At 38.4% G+C, this 8,078-nt stretch overlaps 1 long non-coding RNA gene across 3 annotated transcripts; it reads right to left on the bottom strand.

The window, feature by feature from the left end:
* Positions 1 to 1,945: 1,945 nt before the first annotated feature.
* LOC124177580 lies at positions 1,946 to 6,689 on the bottom strand. 3 transcript variants are annotated; one of them, XR_006869636.1, is made up of 2 exons: positions 5,118 to 6,689; positions 1,946 to 4,851 (listed from the first exon to the last, which is right to left on the bottom strand). It is a non-coding gene; the product is annotated as an uncharacterized LOC124177580 (long non-coding RNA). The 3 variants fall into 3 exon arrangements; XR_006869638.1 differs by having other exon boundaries at positions 5,669 to 6,689; XR_006869643.1 differs by having other exon boundaries at positions 5,684 to 6,689.
* Between the last annotated feature and the right edge of the window lie 1,389 nt (positions 6,690 to 8,078).

The raw sequence follows: 8,078 nt of genomic DNA, 5'->3' as shown, positions 1-8,078 counted from the left end.
TAGTTGCATCGAGATTGTTGTTAGGGCTGGTAGATGCCAAGATGGAATCATATTTGAACTTTATATGTTTGTTAAGCAGGCGAGAAGGATAGTCGTTCTTACATAGTACCTGCTGAATCAAGGACAAATTTTTATTGTGAAATTCCATGCTTGAGAGTCGGATCGCTCTGTCAACTAAACAATTGATCGTTCCAATTTTGTATGATTTGGGATGGTGAGAATGGTAATTTAAATACCTTTGTGACCAAGTAGCCTTATGGAACCAATCAGTTTTAATGAGCTGATTGTCATTGATAATCAGTACATCTAAAAAGCTGATTTGGCGATTAGACTCTAATTCGGATGTAAATTGTAGTCTCGGATGGAAACTATTAAAAACTATCTTAATATATAGACTTTGTAACGAACAGGATAGTAAGAATCTCTAGGGGGTAAACTACGACCAGAATCCAGCGGATCGTGACCCCCGAAAATGCACAGGGCACTAACGTACACCACGAAACATGGGTCACATCAAGCGCACACGTACTGTGATCACCATATTAGGAAATAGCTGATAAAATCGGCCCGGTTGTTACGTGCCAGCCAGTATCCACGGCGGCGCCCTCTCTGCGCCCTACCTGACCAGCGTGCAGTTACCATAAGAGAGCCTTAGTGCTCTTACCGATAGTCGTAGATTAATACCAACACACATAGTTACCATCATAACGTCCAAATGCGTATATCGATAGTTCTCATACGCTAGATTAACCGTTATTTCATCAGTCAAATTCATAACATACATGGTATATATATTTTTTCCCATTTAACCGTTATACTTTTCAACATTAGCTTTCACATAAAACCTTTGATTTACCATCTCAATCGTAATAACCCAAAGTAATAAAAACCTGCAACAGTTAAGATAACCGAAAAGACTAAAACACCGGAAACGTGGGAAGAGAAATCACAGATAACTCACAGAGAAAGAAACCCTTACTGTCAGAATTCAAAATAACGCCCTCATTTTAACGATGATAAGACCAATTAGCGCTTCGCCGCTTGCTTCTCTAAACCAACCACCTCGCGCTAATCCACCACCGAGATCTCATGCACGAACCAGAAACCTTACCCCCAATTATTCCATCATCCTTAACCAATCATCCGAGACCCGCGAGAAACCGCGACTCCTTTTGAACTCCTTCTACTTTCCCTCTAATCCAACCTTTCCAGAAAACAGAATAGAGGAGAAGAACTTCAGACATCATAAAGAACAGATCAGAACTCTATCGAAATCCTAGAATCAAATCACGTTATAATTAATTCAGAACCTCCAAGACTTATTAACAGTTTGTCACTGCGATAGTGATTAACACCAATCTGTACCACAATTGTAAACCTACCATTGATAACTAGAAGGAGATTGTTAATAAATGTGTAATTAATCCAAGTGTTGTCATAAATAATTATTTCAATCACGCATAGTGATGGTTGGCACGAGCCTTACCTAACAAACTCCCAGAATTGTAGGCGAGTTGAACGAGAAGATCTGAGGAGCTGATCAGCGGATTTCCGATATATTCATATACCAACTACGTAAGTCAGGAGAACAATTTAAATCACGCAGCGAATCAGAATAGACTCAAAACGTTCCTCTCGGAACGTAACACGGTGTCCTAACGTCCATAGGGGGGAAGAAGCACAGTAGCCAAGGGGGGGCTTGCTGCCCCAACACCAAAGCCCACGCAGAGTGGAAAATTACAGCGCAACGACCCTACGCCTGTACCACCGCACCAACACAGCGTTACACCATATGTAAAAAGCTTGCAATATAACCTACGACGTTACTCTGTCCAAAAATCCAGCGAACTTTCAGCTCCATTTTGTCATATTAATTTAAGATCCTACAACTAAGTAATCCCGTTGTTTGTGACTTGAAATATTGAACTTATAAAATAAATCCAAGTTAATCAAAGTATGCAAATATATTAAAATCAGTCATTCCGTTAAATCCTCCCACCAATCTACGCTGCAAGTCATTATATCCAGATTATTCTCAAAAGGTAAGCCAAATAACTAAATCTTTCGTCCAACAATTACTCTTTCCTCGGTTCGTTCGATTAGAGCGATAGAATGACCGTTGTCCGATGTATTTCAATACTTTATCGGCAATTGGTAACCCAAACTACTGATGTGAGTCTAACTGTAGCTGTGTGAACGAATCTAGTCTCTAACATTTGGAAATTTTCACCAGGTACCGTACCGACGTCACAGGGTAGTCCCTAGACTAGTGACTTTATAACCTTTTCGATACATATTTTCACACCTTCCCTCAATAAAGTCTTCCTTCTCTTCTAGGCTTGTTTCTTATTCACTAGTATAATCATTCAACAAAAAAATATCCATGTTTCTTAAAACTAACTATTCTAGTCATTGCTCCCTGGTTTTGGAGCAAGCAAGAAACTTTTGGTCTGCTGTTCAGTTTAAATTAAAATTTTTGACAAAATTAACAAATTTCTCTCTGACCACAGGTTTGGTAAACAGATCAGCTGTTTGGTCTTCTGATTTGATATACTTTAGAGTTCTCAAATCTTCTTCAATTTTTTGTTTTATGTAGTTGAATTTAATATCCACGTGTTCGACCCTTTTGTTTTCTGGATTATTTCCTAGGTTTATGGCTGCCTAGTTATCCACCTGAATGATTATTGGGTCTTTGCCAGTTATTTTAAAATCTTCAAGTAATTTTAGTAGCCAACTAGCTTCTACTACTGCTGAACTCAAAACAATACATTCAGCCTCTGTGGAGGATAAACTAACGGTTTGCTGTTTTCTCGACAACCATGCTACTGCACAGTCGAATTTAGCTTGAATACAAATCCTGACGTTGACTTTCGATCATTCGTGTCACTGCCCCAATCAGAATCTACATACCTACATAGAGTTTCAGCATTTATATTTGTTTTTAATATCAGCTTCAAGTGTAAAATATTTTTAATGTATCTCATCACACGTTTCAATGCGGTGTATAGCTCCTGATTTGCGTAATTCTAGTATCGGCTTAGATATGATATGCTTAAACATAAATCTGGTCTAGTTCCAAGGTCTGCATATATGAGACAGTTTATTATCTGTCGACACTCTGACTCTAATTCTCTATCGCTCACTTCTGGTTTGACATACTGAAACTTGTTCTCTATAGGCATCGACATGGGCTTAGACTCGCTCATACCAAACTTGTTTAGATCTGACTCAAATATACCGCTTGATTCATTTCAGTAATTCCCTCCTTCAAGTTTTGCCTTACGCGTATACCTAAGTAATTGGATACCAAACCCAAGTTTTTCATTTGGAAAACATTTCCCAGATAATTTTTCAGATTACATACTTCGTCCTCATTCGTATCAGAGATTAATATATCATCAACGAACAATTACAGATATACTTTGCTAGCCATATTGCACTTCGTATACAAATAGAAATCATTTTGTGAACGGACAAAACCTTTTTTTGTTATAACCTCATCGAACTTTTAGTTCCAATACTTCGGCGACTTTTTCAAGCGATATATTGACTTATTCAATTTTCCCACAGTGTTTTGTTCGATCTTTACATTCTTTGGTAACTTTATACATATTTCCTCATTTATATTTCCGTACAAGAAAGCACTTCTTACGTCTAGCTGATGTACTGGTAATGCTAATCTGTTTGCTACGGCTAGTACAATTCTAAAAGTGATTATTTTCACCACTGGTGTATACATATATATCATATACCTCAGTTGCCTTTGCTGGAAGCCTCTTGCTACTAACCTTGCTTTAAATTGGGATGGGTTCCCTTCGCTATCCTGCTTAATTTTATATATCCACTCACTATTTATTATCTTTTTATTTTTTGGTGTAGGTACTATGGTCCGTGTATTGTTTTCTCGCAATACACTTAGTTCGCTATTCATAGCGTCTTTCCATTTTTCCGCATGAGGACTTTCGATGGCTACCTCGTAGGGCTTAGGTTCGTTTAGTATACTGACAAAACCTGTCTCATAATCAGTATATCTTTTGGGCTTTACAATACTACGCTTACCAAATTCACGAACTATTGTGGCGTTCAAATCTACCATTGCTTCTCCTGATTCACTTGTTTCACTCAACTCTTTGTCACACTCCTCGAAGATGCTACTGCCCGATTGACAATCTAACTGCTCGTCTTCGTCTTGGCTCGCTACGTTTCTGATTCTCCAGGTACTTCGTCATTAACATAGTCAAGTAATACTACCTCTTGGTTGACTTGTTTATGGTCAGACTCAAACGAAACATCTCTCCTGACTCCAACTATTCCTGTCTGTGGGAAGTACACTCGGTACCCCTTTGTATATTCTCCACAACCGACGAACAATCCACTTGTACTTTTTGAGTTCCATTTCTGTCGCCGTTGTGCTGGGACGAGGGCATCTAACTTCAAATCAAAAATCTTGAGATTATTCAAATCATAACTTTGCTCAAACCATGCTTCGAGAGGAAATTTGTCGGGTACTGTACTTTTTTCCTCCTGTTTAGTACGTATACTGCTACATACACTGCCTCGACCCACAAACTCTTACTCAGGCCTTTTGCCATTAGCATCAAGCTAGCAGCGTCCACGATGGTTCGGTTGTCGCGTTCGGCCTTACCATTCTACTCCGGGATGTACACTACAGATGTCTGATGTCTTATGTCTCTTTCTTCGAAAATGCTCTTCAGTTCCACATTCACAAATTCGATTCCATTATCTGACCATACGAATTTGACTTCATTTCCTATATCCTGCTCTACCAGGCTAAGATACCTTTTGACGTTCCTCGCTACTTCATGTTTATTTTTCAGGCAATAGATATACCTAAAACCAGAATAGTCATCTTTGATCAGTAGGAAATACCTCGAATCTCTAAGCTATTCACACTCCATGGGTCCACATACGTCCATATGAACCAGCTCGCACGTGCTTAACGTGACTGTTTTACTTCTATTAAACGGAGCCTTGTGCATTTTCTCCTTCGTACAGCCGTTGCACCTGGGTTAGTCTACATTATGAGGGATTTTGTGTTTGTCCAATATCTGCTTTACGTAGCTCAAGTTCTAATGCAGTAAGTGTTCATGCCGTACCAATCAATTGTCCTTGGCATACCCCACTGCTGCTTGCCCAATACCACTAAAACGCATGGTATATAGCTTTCAACTTCTATCCTCGATTGCCATTACTCGAATGTCTTTTTCGATACTATACTGCTCACTGTTAAATATTACCCGGTAGCCTTTGTCGGCCGCGTTTCTAACAGAGAACAAATTTACTGTCATTCTAGGCACATGTAATACATTGTTTAGCATGGTGTTTACCCACTCAAGGCCGTCATATGCCTTTAACTTGACTGTTCTGCAGCCAACCGCGTCTAATTCACTCCCATCTCCTATCACTACCTTTTCGTAATTCGTTTATTCAGTGTAGGTGGCGAACATTTCCTTTATATGGCACATATGCTCACTAGCACCTGTATCGACTAACCAGCTTTGATTTTTATACTCTGCAATTTACGCGTTACTTCTTTCACTGTTCATCTGATCCTGAGTGTGATTTTTCTCTTTTTGCCTCAATTTTTGTACTCTAGTTCTACACTTGCTTATGTGGTGAATGTACTTTTTGCAATAATGACAATGACCTTTTACCGACTTACAGTCTCGTTTATAACGTCCTTCTGTTCCACAGCCATAGCACTTGACAATACTGCGAGAACTTTCACTGACCAATGCTACCGATGTCTCTCCTTTTGCTGGCGAATCCCTGTCTGCAACTCGTTCTTCCTCGGCGAGTAGTCTGGCTATTAGCTCAGCTATACTCTGACTCTCCACAGGTACTGACTTCCACCCTGCAACGAAATGCCTATACTTTTCGGCTAACGACGTTAACACTTTTCCTATAATCATCCTCTGTTAGACTGTCTCCCCCAGTTGGGCGATTTTATCGCTTATTTCCTCAAGTTTAGCAAAGAAAGTTGATATATAATTTCCCTCACACTTCAATGAAAAGAACTTTTGGTGTTCTAAGTGTTTATTCCACATTTCTGGAGCTGAAGTTGTTGTTATAATGTGAACTATGACTTTTTTTGTGAGTGTGTTATTATAATTCCCTTAGCCTTGCCGTCTTTCGAAATCCAGTCGGCTTCTGCTTCCGCGCCTAACACCGGCCTCAGCACACTTCCTTCGACCAAACCAACTAACCTCATGGCTTGTAAAATAACCTTTATTTGAAATTTCCACACGCTCCAATTGCTGCTTCCCTCAACCTTCACGCCTGTATTTGCGTACACTTTTTCCATGTTCTACTTATTGATTTCTGGACACTCCCGATGTCTGACGACCGGCATTCACCACGCCGTGGGTTAACCTCACTTTGCAATCCGCGTTTATTTTGGCAATCCACGATCACTTTTATTACTGTGTCAGTTTGCGATTGTGCGCGACGAGCTCATAGAGTGGAAAAAGAAACCTAGAGAGTAAACGTGGCGGTATTGTCATCTATATCTAGGGGCTAAGTAGAGCGAGAAGTCCCTAGAATAGTGTAACCTTATTGCCTTTTTAATACATATTTTAACACGATTTGCTACGAATTATTTGGCCATGATTGGCGATGCATCCAACGTCAGAAATTAGAAGTCATTGTTAAATTATGTGACACTAGTTTCCAATCTCTTACGCACTGAACTATAATACAACTGGATCGCTCACTACGGTGGTGGGGCTTCAGCCGACAGAGATAGCTCTGAGGTGCTATTTCTTTCTACTACCTACTGTGCATACATGGGACAGTCTATGCAAAAATGTTATGAGCTTCAAGGGGGTCGTTTAGTGTGTTGGGTAGAAAAAATGAATTTTTTTAAAAAATATAAATTGAAGGAGGGGAAGAATTATTGTATGGTTCAGGCATAGCAGGTTGCTGATGAGTCACCATTTCCATTGCGTATTGTATTGGGAAATCTGCCGGGGGCGTGGCTTCTCCTTGCGGCAGAAGCAGTAACTATTCTAAAACGCATTTTTAAATCAGCTTTCGTGTTCTTATGTGAAAGTGTGTATTTATTTACAGTTATTAAACTCGAATTTTCAAACAAAATTCAATAAAATATGAAAATTTCAATACAAGAAATTTGTGAGTTTGCAAATACTCCGCCTAGTCATAAAAATTTTATTGGTGGTGAAGATATACTTGATGCGGGACATCTAATGAAATTTTGGCCTACAGCAATCACATACTAGTTGTGATAATGAGTATAAAATAATTGCATTCTGTCTCCAAACTTCTCGTTTAAAAGATCCACCGCATGAAATTGTGGGTGCAATATCGCAACATTGGCTGCAATGAAAAATAAAATTTAATGTTTATTGTTTTTTATTTTTTCTGACAAATATTACACTACAAAAAATTTCATTTCATATTGATGATAAACAAATAATTATGAAATGAAATTCTATAGGTAATTACTTACATATTGGTATGAAGTCATTTTTGGTGAAATGTAATGAAAACACTTTTTTTGACTGTGTAACCTCATTCCCAATTTTCAATGCTTTTATCCAAGCTAATCGACGATCAATTACTTCATCTTCACCAAATTTATTTTTGATTACTACAAAACTAGAATTTGCCGAAGGAAAAGTGTAAAATCGAACTGTATTGTTCTTACTAGACTTGCTATTACACCCATACACGCAGCAGAAAGTTTTATATTTATTTTCTCGTGATGGAAACTCCATGATTAAATTTTTTGATCAAATATTGAAATTTAAGATGTTTTTAAGTAATAACTAAGCTTACAGATGATAATTGATTACTTAATATTTAAAAAAAAGTTTAACACTTTTAAACTACATTTCTCACATATTATATTTGGTATCAGCAGTTTAAACTTGACCTGCATAGAGTAGTTTATATTTGATCCGTCAGGTAGCGTATCTGAGTGGATGATTTCCCAATACTTCAACTTTGAAACGCGTTCTTCCTGCAACAGCATTTTTCAAAAGTGTAGAGATGATATCTTAAGAAGCACTAAACGGATCCTGCTCAAATTTGTACAT

Source organism: Neodiprion fabricii, chromosome 1 (assembly GCF_021155785.1).
Source record: "Neodiprion fabricii isolate iyNeoFabr1 chromosome 1, iyNeoFabr1.1, whole genome shotgun sequence".
In the NCBI taxonomy this organism is placed as follows: Eukaryota; Metazoa; Arthropoda; class Insecta; order Hymenoptera; family Diprionidae; genus Neodiprion; species Neodiprion fabricii.
Note: the sequence above shows the minus strand (reverse complement) of the source record. Positions and strands in the feature narration are given on the sequence as shown.